This window comes from Macrotis lagotis, chromosome 1 (assembly GCF_037893015.1).
Source record: "Macrotis lagotis isolate mMagLag1 chromosome 1, bilby.v1.9.chrom.fasta, whole genome shotgun sequence".
Classification (NCBI taxonomy): domain Eukaryota; kingdom Metazoa; phylum Chordata; class Mammalia; order Peramelemorphia; family Peramelidae; genus Macrotis; species Macrotis lagotis.
This window is the reverse complement of record NC_133658.1, coordinates 730,660,352-730,677,151: the sequence shown is the minus strand read 5'-3', so window position 1 is coordinate 730,677,151 and position 16,800 is coordinate 730,660,352. Positions and strand designations below refer to the sequence as shown.

General features: G+C 38.0%; 1 protein-coding gene across 4 annotated transcripts in view; it reads left to right on the top strand.

Annotated features, from left to right (window-relative positions):
* The window catches only part of MTUS2 (microtubule associated scaffold protein 2), a 675,509-nt gene that overhangs the window by 191,068 nt on the left and 467,641 nt on the right, over nucleotides 1-16,800 (top strand). The window contains exon 1 of one of the 4 annotated variants that reach the window (XM_074216123.1): nucleotides 7,189-7,267. The exons of the other annotated variants lie outside the window; for them this stretch is intronic. The gene's annotated coding sequence lies outside the window, so the exon portion shown is untranslated. Of the gene's footprint in view, nucleotides 1-7,188; nucleotides 7,268-16,800 lie in introns of those variants that run through there. 4 annotated transcript variants of the gene reach the window in all.

Genomic DNA, 16,800 nt, shown 5'->3' with positions numbered 1-16,800 from the left:
GGGCCCTAGACTGCAATCAGGATCTGAGTGTTGTCAGAGCCCTAGAGTCCTGTTCCAGGGACAGAGGACATATCTCGGCAGTCTCCCCCCACTCCCTTAGCTTCAGTGGGCTGGGTACTCAGGGTGCATCTGCCTACTGAGGTAAGATTTGACCCAAGGTCCTCCTGACTCCACGCTGTTGCTCCATCCACTGTGCCAACTAACTGCTCCTGGACCTAGTTTTTCAAAGAAGGATAAAGACTGATTCTATGGGTAAATAGAATTATTGGTTACATTTCAAAGCTTCTATTGACAGTAAAAGTTTAACTATGGGTAATACAGAAGAGAATGTTTAGCTTCAGGGAGAATTAGAAGGTTCAAACATGCTGAGGTTGTATCAGCAAGTCAGATGATAGTACTGGGGGTTTGACTGATGTGGAGTCAGGACAGATCATAAATCCTGGAGGATTTTAGGATACAGAAACAGAGCAAAGTGTGGTACTCTTTCTCATATGAAAGAATTGAGTGTTGACTTTCATCTTACCTAAGTGATGTGAGCAGTCACGCAATCCAGAAATGTTATCAGTACCAGCCAGATAGAAGGTGAAAAGAAGGAGAGGAGGAAGGGTCCCCTTTGAATTGAATAAGTTCTCTTCTGGGCTGATTGAAAGGCTGCTCATGGAAGGAGCAAGGAAAGGCAGAGGATGTGAGAGCACATCTCACCCTTATTTTAGCAGTATGGATTTTGGGGGGCAAGGACCATTGTTTATTAGGCCAGAGTTTTTTCCAGTATATTGGTTGATTTTGTTTAATTCTTTCATTTTAAAATTTTTCCTCCTTTTATTCTTTGCTATAAGGAAAGAGTTTCCTAGCTGGGGGAAGAAAGGAATCTATTGGCAATTATAGATTACAAACATTGATAATAAAACATATACACTAATAAGAATATTAATAACAACAAAATTAATAATAAATTATTTCATTTTTCAACAATTTTTCTAGGCTATACTAGACAATGAGATCCTACATGTACTTTCTTTGACTGAAATCTGTTGTTCCAAAATGTAAGCTATGCTCAGTTTTTCTTTTCTCTCTTGCAAATTATGATATAGAATGGTCACTTTTTCCTAAAGTTACCTTATTACTAATTCAACACCATCCTTCAAACTCACAACATTCATATAGAATTTTACCAGTTAGTAGAACATAAACATAAACACACAAGCATAGACAGGTGCAGCTATAGCTTTTGCTCTGAATGATCATGAAATCTGTGGCGAATTGACCTATCAGAAGAGAGATTTTCTAGAATATAGTCATCTCATCCTCAGAAGAGAATATTTTGGATTCCTAAGGGCCTAATGGCATCACCGTTTTTATAATCTGGATACCCTCCTCTCATACTGAATCAAGTGGCAGTGTTTGTACTTTTATTCAGAAGCTCTATCATCACATCCATTTAGGCAAATCATTTAACTTTGAGATTCATTCTACTCATATATACCAGATACTATACTAAAAAAATCATCTCCCTTCATTATATGGGAGACATATTCTTTCTCACTCCACTTCATTTTCTGGAAGAATGAGCTCAAATTTACTACAGTTCTGCATAGCAGTGATCTCATCAACTTCACATTCATGTTCAAAAATGGCAACAGAGTTGGATGAGTCAGCTGTTGTTAGGTTGGGTCATGAAGGTCATTCTTGTTTCTTAAGGCATTAATGTTGGGCTGGTTCACCTTTCAAATGCTTCACTCTCCTGACCCTTCTAAACTCAAGAAGTCATAGTTCTCAAATTTCTCTACCTAATTTGAAAAATAAAGTCATCAAAGTAGGCAAAGAATTGAATATTATATTCTTAGCATCAATATAGGTCTTAGAGGGAGAGCAGTCAATACCTCTTCTGTTACTGTATTGTAACTCACTGGGTTACTCATAGAAGTAGCCTCCTGAACTTATTGAAGGGGCCAATCCAAGATTAGAAGTCCAGCAAAGGGAGGACCTGAAGCCAGTTAAGGCTTTCTTAAGGAATCTACACTCCCAATTCCACAGCTGCATCCAATTAAATAAGTAGCCCTGAACCAGTTATATAGAATGTTTATACATCTCTAACTTCCCTCTACAACTTGTTTATTATGTGTCATCACTAATCTCCTAGAAGTAGATTCTCCAGTTTCTTCTACATGGGGAACTTTATCAGCAAAGCACAATGATGCATTTTGTGCAGGCTCCTAGGGAGTAGGTGTTAGTCTCTATAACACAAAGAAAACTGAAAAAAGTCCCTGACCAAATGGAGCTTATATATAAATCAGGGTATTCAAAATGCGTACTTGGTAGATAGAAGTTAGCATTGCAGGGATAGGCACTAGAAGCTGGGGGAACCTCTTGTAAAAGGGTGATGCTTAAGCTAAAGCTCTAGGGAAGGTAAGAATTTTAATATTCAGAGCTTGGAGATGCCAAGGTGATCATCTTCATTAATTTTTTGATAAGATAATCATCTTGCTTAATTTCAGGCTACTTTTCAGACATCTCCAGTCATATGTCGAAAACTTAAATCTACTGTTGTCACCTCATATGTCCCTCAATTGGGAGTGGGACTGTATCACTAGAGCCAGCTTGAACTTTGATTGGTCAGCTTTGGTCTTCTACCATTCTAGTTCTCTATTTGTACTTCCTGATTATCTTTGACCATAGCCCTCCCTTTCCCTTTTCAGCAGGTTGGGGTGTCTGTGTGTGTGTGTGTGTGTGTGTGTGTGTGTGTGTGTGTGTATGTATACCCTTTAGAATATGTTACCTGAATACAAGGATCAAAGTTTTGACCTTTTGAGATCCTTTACCTAAATGCTTTGCCTAGTAAGTAGGATGTAGTAAGCTCATGATATTTGCTATATCTATTCTCTTCCTACCCCTTTCTCTCGTCCTCCCACTTTCTTTTTCAGAAAGCCAAAAATTCAGAAATAAAGAATCTGATAATAATTTGTGCCATCTGTCTTATAGTATTTTTGTTAGGAAAGTACATTGTAAAACTTGAACTGCTATATGAATATGAGTTATTATTATGAAAGGAGTAGACTGATTCCAGAGATAAATAATATGCATATATAGAAGGAGATTTGATGGTGATTAATGGAGGAAATGGAATCTACTCATTAGCTTTATAGTTGTCTTTGTATAGAAGATCAGAGACTTGTGATTTTTGAGTCTTTGATCAAAAGGATGCCTTTTCAGAGTTTCTCAATTTATTTAGTCATGATTTCTAAAATGTGAATTAAAATATTTAAAACATTAGAATTAGTCATGTATAATTATTCATATTTGTGCTTTCTGGAGCAGTGTTTGATTTTTTATTATTCAAAGAAACATTTTGTTTTGATGATAAGGATCTATAATCTCAAAGTCTTACACTTGACAAGATGGAGTGCTGGATCTCCCTTTAATGCTCAGAAGAAGGATTGTGCACTGAAGTAATTAGGGCAGCTTTTCAAACTCATTTAAACTTATTGGTCTTTGAAGATCGTTATTAAATTATTGCTGAAAAGGGAACACAATTTGTCTTTATGAGGATTTGGCCAAAGGTTCTAGTACCACCAAGTAGTCATCAGAGTAATGTGTTATTTGACTTACGGAGCAAATATAGAAAGAATTATCATTCCCCCCCCCTTTCTTTTGTCAAGCTACAGAAAATATGTCCTCTATTCTACCAATCTCAACTCTTCATTGCTGTTCAGTCATTTCAGTCTTTTGTGACTCCATTTGGGGTTTCCTTTTTTTTTTTTGTTTTTTAGGTTTTTGCAAGGCAAATGGGGTTAAGTGACTTGCCCAAGGCCACACAGCTAGGTAATTATTAAGTGTCTGAGACCGGATTTGAACCCAGGTACTCCTGACTCCAAGGCCGGTGCTTTATCCACTACACCACCTAGCCGCCCCTGGGGTTTCCTTTTTAAAGATATTTGAATGGTTTTCCAATTCCTTCTTTAACTCATTTTACAGATGAGGAAACTGAGGCAAACGGAAGTGACTTTTTCAGGGTCACACAGCTAGTAAGTATCTGAGATTGAATTTGAGCTTAGATCTTCCTGACTCCAGGCCCTGTACTTTATCCCCTGGGCCAAGTAACTGCTTTTCATTGACCTTCACCTCCCATATATAGTCTTTTGCCAGACCTTACCATTTCTACCTCCACAGTATCTCTCATGGCAGATCCCTTCTCCCATACTCACAAAATTATCTCTACTCACAGAACCATTGCTTTAGGCCAGATCCTTGAAAATTTTTGGATTATTCCAGTGACCGCACTGTCTTTATCTCAAGTCTTTCCCCACTTCAGGCCTTCCTTCATAGGGCTGGCAAAGGGATTTTCTTTTAGCAGAGATATGAATACCTGTCATTTCTTTTGTCAGTTAACTCCAGTATCTTTAGGATAAAATACCACTCCTCTGTTTAGGTTTTAATTTCCTTTACAACCTGCACTATCTTTCCAAACTCATTGAACATATATCCTTCCTGCTGTACTCTATGATCCAAACAAATCATCTTTTCTGTTCCTCTTGCCCATCACGCTCCACCTCCAATCTCCATGACTGTATATTGGCCATTTACCATATGACTGCTTCCTCCTCACTTCTACCTCAGAGATTTATCCTATTCCTTCAGGAATCAGTTATAGCAGTACCTTTGACATGAAACTCTTCCCCCCCTTCTTCTAACTTCTAGTGTTATTCCTCCTGAATACTTCCTAAATTCAAGGTAGTTTGAACTATTTTGTATTTATTCTGAACTATTTTGTATTTATTCTCTTTATATATTTATATATTCTATATCTGTTATCCATATACACATGTACATATATGATATATACATGTATGGAAACAAACATGCCCACACATATACACATGTATGTATTGGTGTGTGCATGTGTATGGGAAATATGAATATATAAAATTTATATACATATATATGTGTGTGTGTATGTTTTCCCCACTAGAGTCTAAATTTGTGAGTAGAGATTATTTCATTAATTAATTTCTATTTCTAGTTGCCTAACACAGTAGATGCTTAATTAATACATCTTGATTGATTGATTTCAATCATGGTCATCTTTCAGTTTATACCTAAAACCTTTTAAGCTCTGGCTAAAAATAATTTTCCCTTTTTCCTTTTTTTTCTCCTTCATCTGAATTCTTCTCTCTTCTTCAGTATAAAGGCATTTCAAGTAGGATGATGAATACCTGTTCTATTAGATAACTGCCGATGAGGGCTCAGGGATTCATGATAGTATCACAAGGCAGAGATAGTGGATAAAAATCACCTTTCTATTTCATCTTAGGCTACTATATGGTCTGAAAATCACTTAACTCAGACATTTGGCAGATTTGCCCTAGGCTTTAAATCTCTTCCACCAAGTTCTGCCTTATTCATTGAGAAAAAAACCCATTAAATGTCTCCAGTCATAATAACAACCTAAGTTCTGGGAGAGATATAAAGTCCTTGCCCATGAGGAGGGCAATAAGGCAAAGATAGGAAAGATCATTACTAAAGAAACAGATCCAATAAGGCTTCATGGAAGAGGTGACATGGGATTTTAAAATGCATAGAATTTTCGTAGGCAGGGAGGGCAGTTCAGGCAGAAAATATGAGCATAGGCAAAGAGATAGAAGGATGTGTGCTATATCTGGGGAACAGGGATTAAGCATTTTGACTGCAGCATGGAATGTGTGGGAACAGTACTATTAGATAAGACTTGAATGGGCATAGAGGCATCAGAGTAGAGTGCCTTCCTTGCCATGTAAAATGAATTTTAGTTTTACATTTGAAGCTGTAGAACTTCCCTTAAGGTTTCCAAGCAGAGCTCGGGTGACCAGATTTATGTATAAGAAAGATAATTGTGGCAGTGTAATGAAAGATGACTTATAGGGAGGAGAGAAAGGAGGTTGGAAGATCTGTTAGGAGGAAATAGATGGATGACAGTGAGATTCTTCTGTACCAGGGGTAGGAGTACTGGAAATAAGGAAGAGGTCACAACAGGTCCTAGGGATGTTTGAGGAGTAAAATTGACAAAACTATTGACAGGAAGAATCAAAGATAACTTCAAGGTTGTGAACATGGGAAATTAAGTGATACCACAGGTGGAAATAATCAGGTCAGAAGGAATAGATTTATGGGAAGAAAAGATAAGTTTGATTTGGGGGGATACAAAATGTTGAAGATACTAGTGAGACATTCAACTGGAGATATTCTGACCTGGAATTCAGAAGTGAGATCAGCACTAGAGATAGAATTTTAGGAGCCATTGCAGAGAGGTGGTAGTTGAAAAAGCAGCTAATTGGCTCAGGGAGTCAGGAAGACCTGAATTGAAATCCCACCTCAGCTACTTAGTAACTGTGTGACCCTGACCAAGTCAATTAAGTGTCTCAGGTTCCTCATCTATAAATGAGATTAAAAACAGCATCTACTTCCCAGGGTTTTTGTGAGGGTAAAATGAGATAATGTTTGGAGTGTCTTTGACAAACCTTAAAGTGCTCTGTAATTATTATGTTATTGAAGATGTGGGAATGAATAAGTTTGCTAAAGAAGAGACAATAAAGAAGACCAAAAAAACTGGCCCTTAGGAAGAGAATAGGGACTGGATCTGCACTTTCATTAGTAAGAAAAATTCTCAGGTGAGGAAACTCCATCTATTAATTTCAGTTGGCACCTCCTCTGGAATTTGTAATCTTAGAACGTTGAGTAGAGCAGTGCAATGTCAAGGAGAGAACGGGGAGCCCAGTAAAGGATCTAGATCAGGAGTAATTAGGGAGGTAGAAAGAGAACCTTAAAAATATGATCTCTGTAGCTACTGAAATTAACCAGGAGTGACTGGTTAATTAATTATTAAAGTACAACAAGTGGAAGGGAAAATCTCAAAGAACTTTTGCAGTTCTTTCATTTCAGTTGTGTTTGACTCTTCATGACTCCATTTGGTATTTTCTTGCCATTTCCTTTTCCATTTCATTTTATACAAGAGCAAATTGAAGCTAACAGGATTAAGTGACTTACCCAGGATCACACAATTTGCAAGTATCTGTGGTCAGATTTGAATTCCTGCAGATGAGTCTTCCTGACTCCAAGCCCAGTACTCTGTCCACTGTACTATCTTAATTTCATTCAATTCATTAAACATTTATTTAAATGTCTGCTATTGCCAGGTAGATGTACAGAGAAAAATGAAATAATATCATTCTTCCAGGAGTTTTCATTCTACAAAAGTAAGAAAATTGGGGTGAGAAAGAAGAAACATTGACAATAGGTGAGTTCTGGGCACTCTGCCTAGTTAATAATCAAATATTTATCGTGTTCCTTTTATGTATCAGGAAAAACAAAAGGCTAAAGACAGTCCCTGCTTTCATAGAGCTCCCAGTCTAGTGGAGGGGGGGGGGAAGAGGAAGAGGACAACATAAGCAAACAAGCTATATATGAAGTAAATTTGAGATAAACAATAAAAGAAAAGTGGTAGAATTAAGGGGGGAAGCAGAAGCTGAAATGAGCTGAGTCTTGAAGGAAACCCAGAATTATGAGAGGTGAAGGTGAGGAGAGAAGTACACTCCAGAAATTGAACTAACTAGTGAGAGAATGCCCTCAAGCAAGAGGGTCACTGTCAAGGACAGGGAAGAGCAAGTATAGTTAGTTGACTGGCATGAAGAATTCAGTATGGAATAAGCTCAAATAGGTGGGTGGGAGCCATTTTGTTGAGGGTAGGGAAATGGGGCTTCCATGAAGGATTTTGATCAAGGGAGGGACTGGGTCAGACCTTACCTTAGAAAGATTATTTTGGCACTTGGGTAAAGGATGATAGAGTTTTAAGAATGGAAATAAAGAAACTCTTTAAAGAGGCTATTGTAATGCTCTAGGCATGAAATGATGGGGACCTGAGTTGGGGTCTTGATTGTGTTAGTAGAGAAAAGGGAGCAGATCTGAGAGGTGTGACAGCTAAGAATGAATAGGATTTGGTAGCTGATTGTTGGAATGGTGAGTGGCATAGTAGGATGACTCTGAGATTATAATAGAAAAAGGAAAATTTGAAGGGTGACTGATAATGAATTTCATCTTGAACATATTCTATTTGAGATGCCTATTGGATATTCTGAAGAAAATATCCAGTGACAATTTTATAATGAAAAATTACAATTCAGAAAATTTCATACATATATATATGTATATATACACACATATGTATAGATAAATAGACATAGAAATATGTGTGTATATATATTTGTGTGTATGAATATATGGATGTGTGAGAGTATGTATGTGTGTGTGTGTGCATGCGCACGCATGCACATGCACAGCTCTACAAAGTGGTGCAATGAATAGAGACTAGGCTTGGAAGTCAGGAAGATTCTTTCCTCAGTATATTCAGGACAATTCACGTAACCTTGTTTACCTCAGTTTCTTCAACTGTAAAATGAACTAGAGAAAGAAATGGAAAACCACTTCAGTAATTTTCCCAAGAAAACTCCAAAAGGGGTCATAAAAAATTGGACACCACTGAAATATAACTGAGCAACTATAACAAAAATATACATTTTAGAGTCATATGTATAGATATGATGCTTGAACTCTTTGGAGTTTTTAATAGGAAAATGTGTATTGACAGAAGAGAACTGAGAAGCACAGGATATATCTGTGAGGAATATCTCTGCTAGGGGGCAGGAGTTAGATAATGACACTTCAGAAGAAATTGAGAGGTAACAGTCAAACTGGAAGGAACAAGACAAGGAAAGGGCAGTATCATAGAAACCAAGGGAAAAGAAATTGTTGTAGAAGAGGGACCTGTCAAAAACTAAAGAGAAGTGAAGGAAGACTAAAACTGAGTAAAGATCATCAACTTGACAGTTGATGAGATCATTGATAATCTTAGAGCAATTTCAGTCAAGTGGTAGGATTTTGATCCAGTCTAGTGGACTGAGAAATGAATGGTCAGTGAGAAAAGTAACACGGGGCACATAGGTACAATTCTTTCTAGGAGTTTGGATAAGAGAGGAAAGGCATAGGATGATAATTTAAGGGTAATTCAGGAACAAGTAAATTGTTTTTTAAAACAGGGTAGATCTGAATATGTTCATAGACAGTGGGAAAAGAGATTAACAGGGAAGGGTAACATTATCAATTGCAAACTCCAAGAGGAAAGGATAGGCAATGACTTCTTGGAAATATGTAGAGGAGGTTAACCTTGGTAAGAAGAAAGACTACTACTTCAGAAATAGAAATAAAGGAGGGAACTATGTTTGAAGGATGTAGAAAGGTTTTGAAATGCAAAGAAAGAAACCCTAGTAGATGGCTTCCTTTTACCCAGTAATTACTTTGAAATCCTTTTCCTTTTCCAACCCAGAATTTTAAACCAGATTATAAGGGGTAAGTGGGAGAATGAGTAGTGATGAAGTGTTAAGGGATTGAGTAGAGACAATTGTTTTAAAAGAGGTTATAAATGGTGAAGGAAATAGTTAAGAGCATTTGCTCATTTGAGCTAAAAGGATTTTTCAAGAGAGGGAGACTTGAGTATGTTTATTTGCAAATAGCAAGGATTCAGTAGAAGGGAAGAAGTTAAAGATGAATGAGAGCATGGGCATGTCTGCAGAAATAAGATCTCAGGGAAGCTTATTGCCACAAAAGATATTCCTTCCCCCTCCAAACAACATCATAAAGCAATTCACTTTTAGAGGCAAAACAATTTGGAGTCATGAGTAAGAACAGCTTATACTGAACTTTCTATAGACTTGAGTCTTGGTTATCCTGACTTTATCCCTGGGGATACTAGCGAGATTTATTGCTTTGTCCCCGATAGCAATCTCTGGGATTTAAGACCTATAGTCACAGAGACAAGGAGGAATCCATATATTGTACTTAAATTCCAATGGTTGGTTGGTTTCAAAAGACACAAAGTAGAATCTAGCTTATATACACACTAATTTGAAATGTGAACATGTTTTCAAAAGGTTATTAAAATGTTTAAGAATGTCTTCATGCTTTTGTGAATGTGCTTCTCCCCATCTCCCCAAGAAATGGATGCATTATTTCTCTATCATTTTCCTTCTTGGATAGCAATTTGGAAATAAATAAGGATCAGAAAATTGATTGTACCCTTTGACCTAGAAATTTCATTGCCAAGGGTTTATCTTAAAGAGGTTTTGAAAAGGAAATATGAACCTATCTTCACAAAAAATCATAATTCCTTTATTTAAAATATCAAAACAAAACTGTAGCGACCTCTGTGTTCAGTTTTGGAAGATGGCTTAGTAACTGACAAATTAATATAATAGAACATTTTGACATCATAAAAATATTACTATGAAATATTCAAGGAAATGTTTGTTGTTGCTCATTTGTATTAGTCATGTCTGACTCTTTGTGACCCTGGATAGTGGAGTGGTTTCCTTCTTCAGCTGATTTTACAGATGAGGAAACTGAGGCAAAGAGGATTAAGTATCTTGCCCAGGGTCAGGCAGCTAGTAAATATCTGGAGTTAGATGAGTCTTCTTGACTCCAGGTCTGACATTGTATTCACTGAGCCACCTAGCTGCTTTCAAGGAAATATATGGAAGAGTTATATGTCATTGTGTCATGTCACTGTGTCATGTCGTTGATCCTCTTAAAAATGAAGAACAAGCAACAATAACATGAATCATATCTGATGCTGATTATGTCTTCAATAAACATTTAAAAATATCTCAGGGAGATTTCTCAAGAAAACATCGATCACACTGTCTTCCCACCCATGAGAGTTCTAAAAGTATTGATAAAATACAGAACTTCTAACAGTAGCTGCTATTCTCTATCCTCTGTCTAGAGGTCCAAGATTTTACTTTAAAAAGGCTAAGGATGAAGAAGGAACTATTAGTCTTTCCTAATGAGATCTGTGTGGAGGAATGAAGGTTTAGAATAAAAAGTACTTAGTTGAATAGAGACATAGCTATTAGAGGTTAGATGAGATAGGGTTAATGGCCTAACAGGACTTTGATAGAAACTAGTAGTTAAATGAGGAGCTGATAGATTGATTGGTATGTCTGTGGATGACACATCACCAGGAACCTTAACCAGTGGAGTGGAACTATGGACTGTTAACCTGTGGCATGTGGGTCGTGTATGACTTTATAACACTAAGTTGTAACTTACTTACTTTCAGATGAGAAAAATAAGAGACCCAGAGAGACTGTGACTTGCTGAAGGCCATATGGGTAGTTAGCAGCAGAAGTTGAAAGGCAAATAGCCATATCTTTAAGGAGAAAGGGACTTACAGCTGACTGGATGATCAAAATATGTCTTGCTGATGACTGTGGTTTGGAATGGAGGCAAGATCTGACTGCTAGGTGTATTTTCCCCCTAATATTTGAGTATGACATCATGACATTAGATAGATTAGAAATTAGATACTTGTTAGAAGAGCCCTGAAGGTTGCTCTTTGAGAGAGATGCTTTGTGGAATGTCCAAGGAACTGTAAACTCTGTGATGTTTTGTATCTTTGTACCTTTCAGCCAGCCAACTGTGTGACTTTAAAGATATGGTCTACTAATAATTTTATTAATGCTTTCTATCACTACTGACTAACTCATCTTCACATATTGAAGCCCTGCCTTGTAACAAATATGCATTTGTATAAATGAAATACATGTTACATATAATGTAATATATACACTTATTAAATATAACTCATGATACAATATTCACATATATTACATGTAACACATGTATTATAATATAGATACATATGTAGAATATACACATAAATAGGTAAACAAAATAAATCACCACAGTGACCATTTCTGGCTTATTTTATTTCACATTTATAGTCTGTCACATTTCTACCCAAAGAGGCATTGCCTGCTTCATTTTTAGTCTTCTAATATCAGGATAGTTTGGTTGGTTCTTGCTCTTCTTTATTGAAGAAGACCAAAATGACATTACTATATTAGAGACAAGTTACAGTGGTATCCAATTGTGTCTGTTCAGACCCTTATGAGTTCAGTATGCTGTATACCAGGTAAGGCACACGTAGTCCTTGTGAGAACCTGGGATGGGTTCTCTAAACTTGCACAGCTCATGTTTCATTTGAGCTACTTCCATTCTGCCTTGCTCCTAGAGTGCAGCCTCCTCACTGATGAGGGCATGCCATGCTGGGTGGTCCTGTGCCAGTGTCTCCAATGCTTCACAATCAATTCTAAAGTTCTTAAGATATACCTTGAGAGTGGTCCTGTATTGCTTCTTTAGACCCCCTTATGAGCACTTGCCCTGTATGAGTTCTCCACAGAGTAGTTTTTGTGGCAAGCGTATATCTGGCATTCTAACACTGTGCCCAGCCCATTACAGTCTCACTCTCTGTAGTAATGTTGGAATGCTTGGCAGTTTTGCTCAAGAAAGTCATCAGAGCCTGATATCTTCTCCCATCAGGTGATCTTCAGAATCTTCCTAAGACAGCTTTCCTGACATGGTACTGGTAGACTGTGCAGGTTTCACAGGCCTATAACAATGAGGTCAGATCTATAGACCTTCAGTTTGGTAGTCAATCTAATACCTCTTCTCTCCCACACTTTCTTTTGGAGCCTCTCAAATACTGAGCTCTGGCAATGTGAGTGGCAACCTCATTGTCAATGTGTACCTCCTTGGAAAGGACAATGCCAAGGTGGGTGAACTTGTGCACAGTACTCAAAACTTGTCCTTTTGCTGTAATTAATGGCTCCACATATGGGTGGTGTGGTGCTGGCTGATGGAGCACTATATTTTCTTGATGTTAATTGTTAGACCAAAGTTATCACAAGCAGAAGAGAATCAGTACATGCTTTGTTGCATCTCAGTTTCAGAGGGTGCATTGAATGTACAATCATCTGCAAACAGAAGATCATGCACCAACACTCCCTCCACTTTAGTATTGACTTGTAGCCTTTTCAAATTGAAAAATTCACCATCAGTGTGGTAAATCAAGTGACCTTGATGCTGTGTTCATCCTCTGTGAAAGCATTTGATAGCATGGCTGAAAACATCTTGTTAAAAAGCATGGGAGCAAGGACACATCCTTGTTTCACTCCATTGGTATCCGGGAAATCACAAGAGCATTGCCCACTATCCAGAACCCGGGCAAGAATGCCGTCTTCAGGCTGACATACAATACTGATGAACTTCTCTAGAAGATCCATTGTTGACTTAATTTTCCATAAACTCTCATGACTGATGTTATGAAAGGCCTTAGGCAGATCTCCAAATGTTGTATGCAGACTTCTGTTCTGCTCTTGGCATTTTTCCTGGAGTTGTCAGGCAGCAGATACCATATCAACTATTCCTCAACTCTTTCTGAAGTCACACTGACTCTCAGGGAGGTGACATCTTCCAGGTGAAGTATCAGTCTATTGAGAAGGACTCTAGCAAGAACCTCACCAGCAGTGACTGAAAGAGAAACACCTGTAGTTGTTATAAGACAATCTATTCCTTTTAACCTTTCTAGAGATGGACAGCCTGAATCCCTGGGGGGATAACTTCTTCTTGTCATATAACCTGGAAAATTTCAGTAAGCTTCTATTTGAGTAATGAAACCCCCATCTCAGCTGGAATAGAATCAGCATCCATTGCCTTGCCACTTAAAAGGAGTCTAACGACATTCAGAACCTCTTCTTCAGTTGGAACTTCATCTAGGGACTGATTGACTTCAACTTTAGATAAATGATTAATGGCTTCTGCATTGCTTTATGACATTCTGTTGAGAACACTATGGAAGCTGTCATTCCAACTCTCTAGGATCACTGCCACTAATCAATGTGATTCCATCACATTCCACTCAACATAGATGAAATCATCATAGGTCTCTGACCCTTAAGTAGCTTTCAGGGTATCATAAAAGCACTTTGGATTGTTACTATTCACATAAAAACAGAATTTCATCTGTCTTCTTACTGAGTCAAGAGTCTTGCATCTCTCTAAGCTTCACTTGTACTTTATTTTTGATGGAATTAAATGTTGCCTTCTTAGAAATGAATGAGGTCAGCTAGGTGGTGCAGTGGATAGATCACCAGCACTGGAGTCAGGAGTACCTGAGTTCAAATCTGGCCTCAAACACTTAATAATTAATTACCTAGCTGTGTGACCTTGGGCAAGTCACTTAACCCAAGACTGCCTTAAATAAATAAATAAATATTTTTAAAAAAGGAATGAATGAACTATCTTATTGATAAACCCTGTGGAGTTCTTGTTTTTCATCTAACAGCTTCTGTATTTCCCCTTCATATTTATCAAGCTAGTATTGGTGTTTGTGAGTTCTGGCCCAGATGAGCAAATGCAGTGCTGTACACCAGATCTCTGAAGTTGCCCACTCTTTTTCTGCTCTACTGTTGCCGACTGTATGTTGGCTCAGTTTTCCCTCCAAGGTAGCAACAAACTGTTCCTGCTCAGAGAGACACTCTAATCTCATGACATTAATTCTCATGGCATTAAGTCATTTTCCCTGGGGTCACTGCTTTTGTTGAATGTGAATATTTATCTTAGAGAGGATGAGTCTATGATTCATCCAGCCCTGTGTACCATACATTGCCTTCATCACTCTCATATCCTGTCTGTCTCTTCTCCTTACAATCACAGAGTTTAATAGATGCCAATTTTTGCTGTGAGGGTGCATCCTGGAAGTTTTATTGTGTTTGGGTTAAAGGAAGACAGTGTTTGTGATGAGAAGATCATGAGATGCACAAGTCTTTGATAGAAGGTGACCATTGCTATTGCTATTTCTAACTCCATTTCTTCCAAGGACTCCCTGTCATGTCTGGTAATTTGAGCCTACTTAGCCTTAAAGTCACCCAGAATTATAAGCCTGTCCTCTTTTGGTACACTGATGATAAGGTCTCCAGGTCTTCATAAAATTTTTCTTTGACTTCATCAGGGTTTGTCATGGTGGGAACATAGGCACTGATGAGAGTGGCATAGTATTCTCTGGGAAGTGGCAATCTTATTGTCATTAGCTGTCATTCATGCCTTTTGGTAGGCATTCAAGAATGTCGACCATATTAGTTTGATGTTAAAACCGATTCCAGCTTCCCAGCATTCTCTGTGGCCAGTCCAGAAAACATGTATCCAGCTCCAACTTCAGTAATCTGGCCTTCATTTGCCAGTCTTGTTTCATTCAGGGCTGCTATTTGGATGTGATACCTGCTGAGTTCTCTTGCGACAAGAGCTGTTCATCTATGAGTGTGCACACATTCCATTCTTTTTTTTTTTTTTTAAGTTTTTACAAGGCAATGGGGTTAAGTGACTTGCGCAACGTCACATAGCTAGGTAATTATTAAGTGTCTAAGGCCAGATTTGAACTCAGGTCCTACTGACTCCAGGGCCAGGGCTTTATCTACTGTGTAACCTAGCTGACCCCCCATTCTTTTTTGAAGAAGATTTTTGTACAATTTTTTGTGTGTTGACAACAGGGTGGGATCCCTGTCAAGGTAATCAGGCCAGGGTTGGGTAAACAGACAATTTTAGGGTACCTTTTATAGCCCCTTCCTCACATGAGGAGGTGTGCAATATGAACCTTAAAAGGGCTGCTCAGTCATCCAGGGGGCTGCAAAATCCCATTGCTTTTTTTCCAGTGAGGAGATGACCCTAAAGATCTGGACCACCTGTGTGTGGGTTTGGAATGACATTTCCCAGTGTATCCACACCTGCTGTCAAAGGACATTGAGATAGGAATGATAAAATGATATGGGTGATGTCTTTTGATTTGTGCATAAATTGGATTTAAGTGAGGCAAAGTTGCATGAAGTCTTTGGCCTCACCCTCTGGAAAAGAGGTCCAATGGCAAGACAGAGTCAGGACAATTGTTGATGACTAGATGTGATAGATGATCTTGAATGTCTAATGGATGATCTTTGATGCCTAAGCAAAGTCTTAAGCACATAACTACCCTTGCTTTATCTGCCTTCATGGCTGTTGGAACGAAGTGTTCTCATCCACCCATTCTACCAGGGAAAGGCTTCACATGCTTGGGGTAGACACTCCCCAACTCTCCAACAGACCCTCTTTGGTTACTCTCAACCTGGTTTAGCCTGATTGATGAAACAGTTTACCAGGGTGTGGCCACTGTACATGCTACCGCTTCTTGGAGCCACAGGTAAGAATTAGGGGACATCAAAGATGGAAAGCAGCCCTGAAAAGAAATTGGCATACCTCACACCAAAGGTACCCTTGAGCATACCCTACATGTATCCCATACATGCTTCATTATTAGTCTTCTGACATCAAGATAGTTTACTTCTTTGAGCAGAGCTCTGGAGTCTTCAAGTTATTTCTCCTGGATCTGCTCATTTCACTTTATGTCAGTTCATACAAGTGTTTCTTTATTTCTCTTGTATATGTTATGAATTCTTATAAAGCAATGACATTCTATCTCATTTACATGCCAGATGTTGTTCAGGCATTATCAAGTTGATGGGTTTGTACTTTTTACTCTCAGTTATTTGCTACAACAAAAAAATGCTCATTTTCTTCATGATCACTGCATTGCAAAGTTATTCCATGAGGTTATACTGTTTTTTCACATGCTAAAAACAATTGCCAAATTTTAATATTTTCCTTTGCTAAGAAGACTTATAAATTATCTTTACTTATAGTGGCAACTTTCTTAAACTTATTCATTTATGATGAGTCCCAGCTTTGATAAGATTCATTTCTACCATCAGTATATTAACTGTTGTTATTTAATTGTGGCCAACTTTTTGCAACACCTTTTATGTTCTTCTGGCAAAGATACAGGAGTAGTTTGCCCTGTTCTTCACCAACTCATTTTATAGTTGAGCAGATGAAGCAAATAGGATGAAGTGG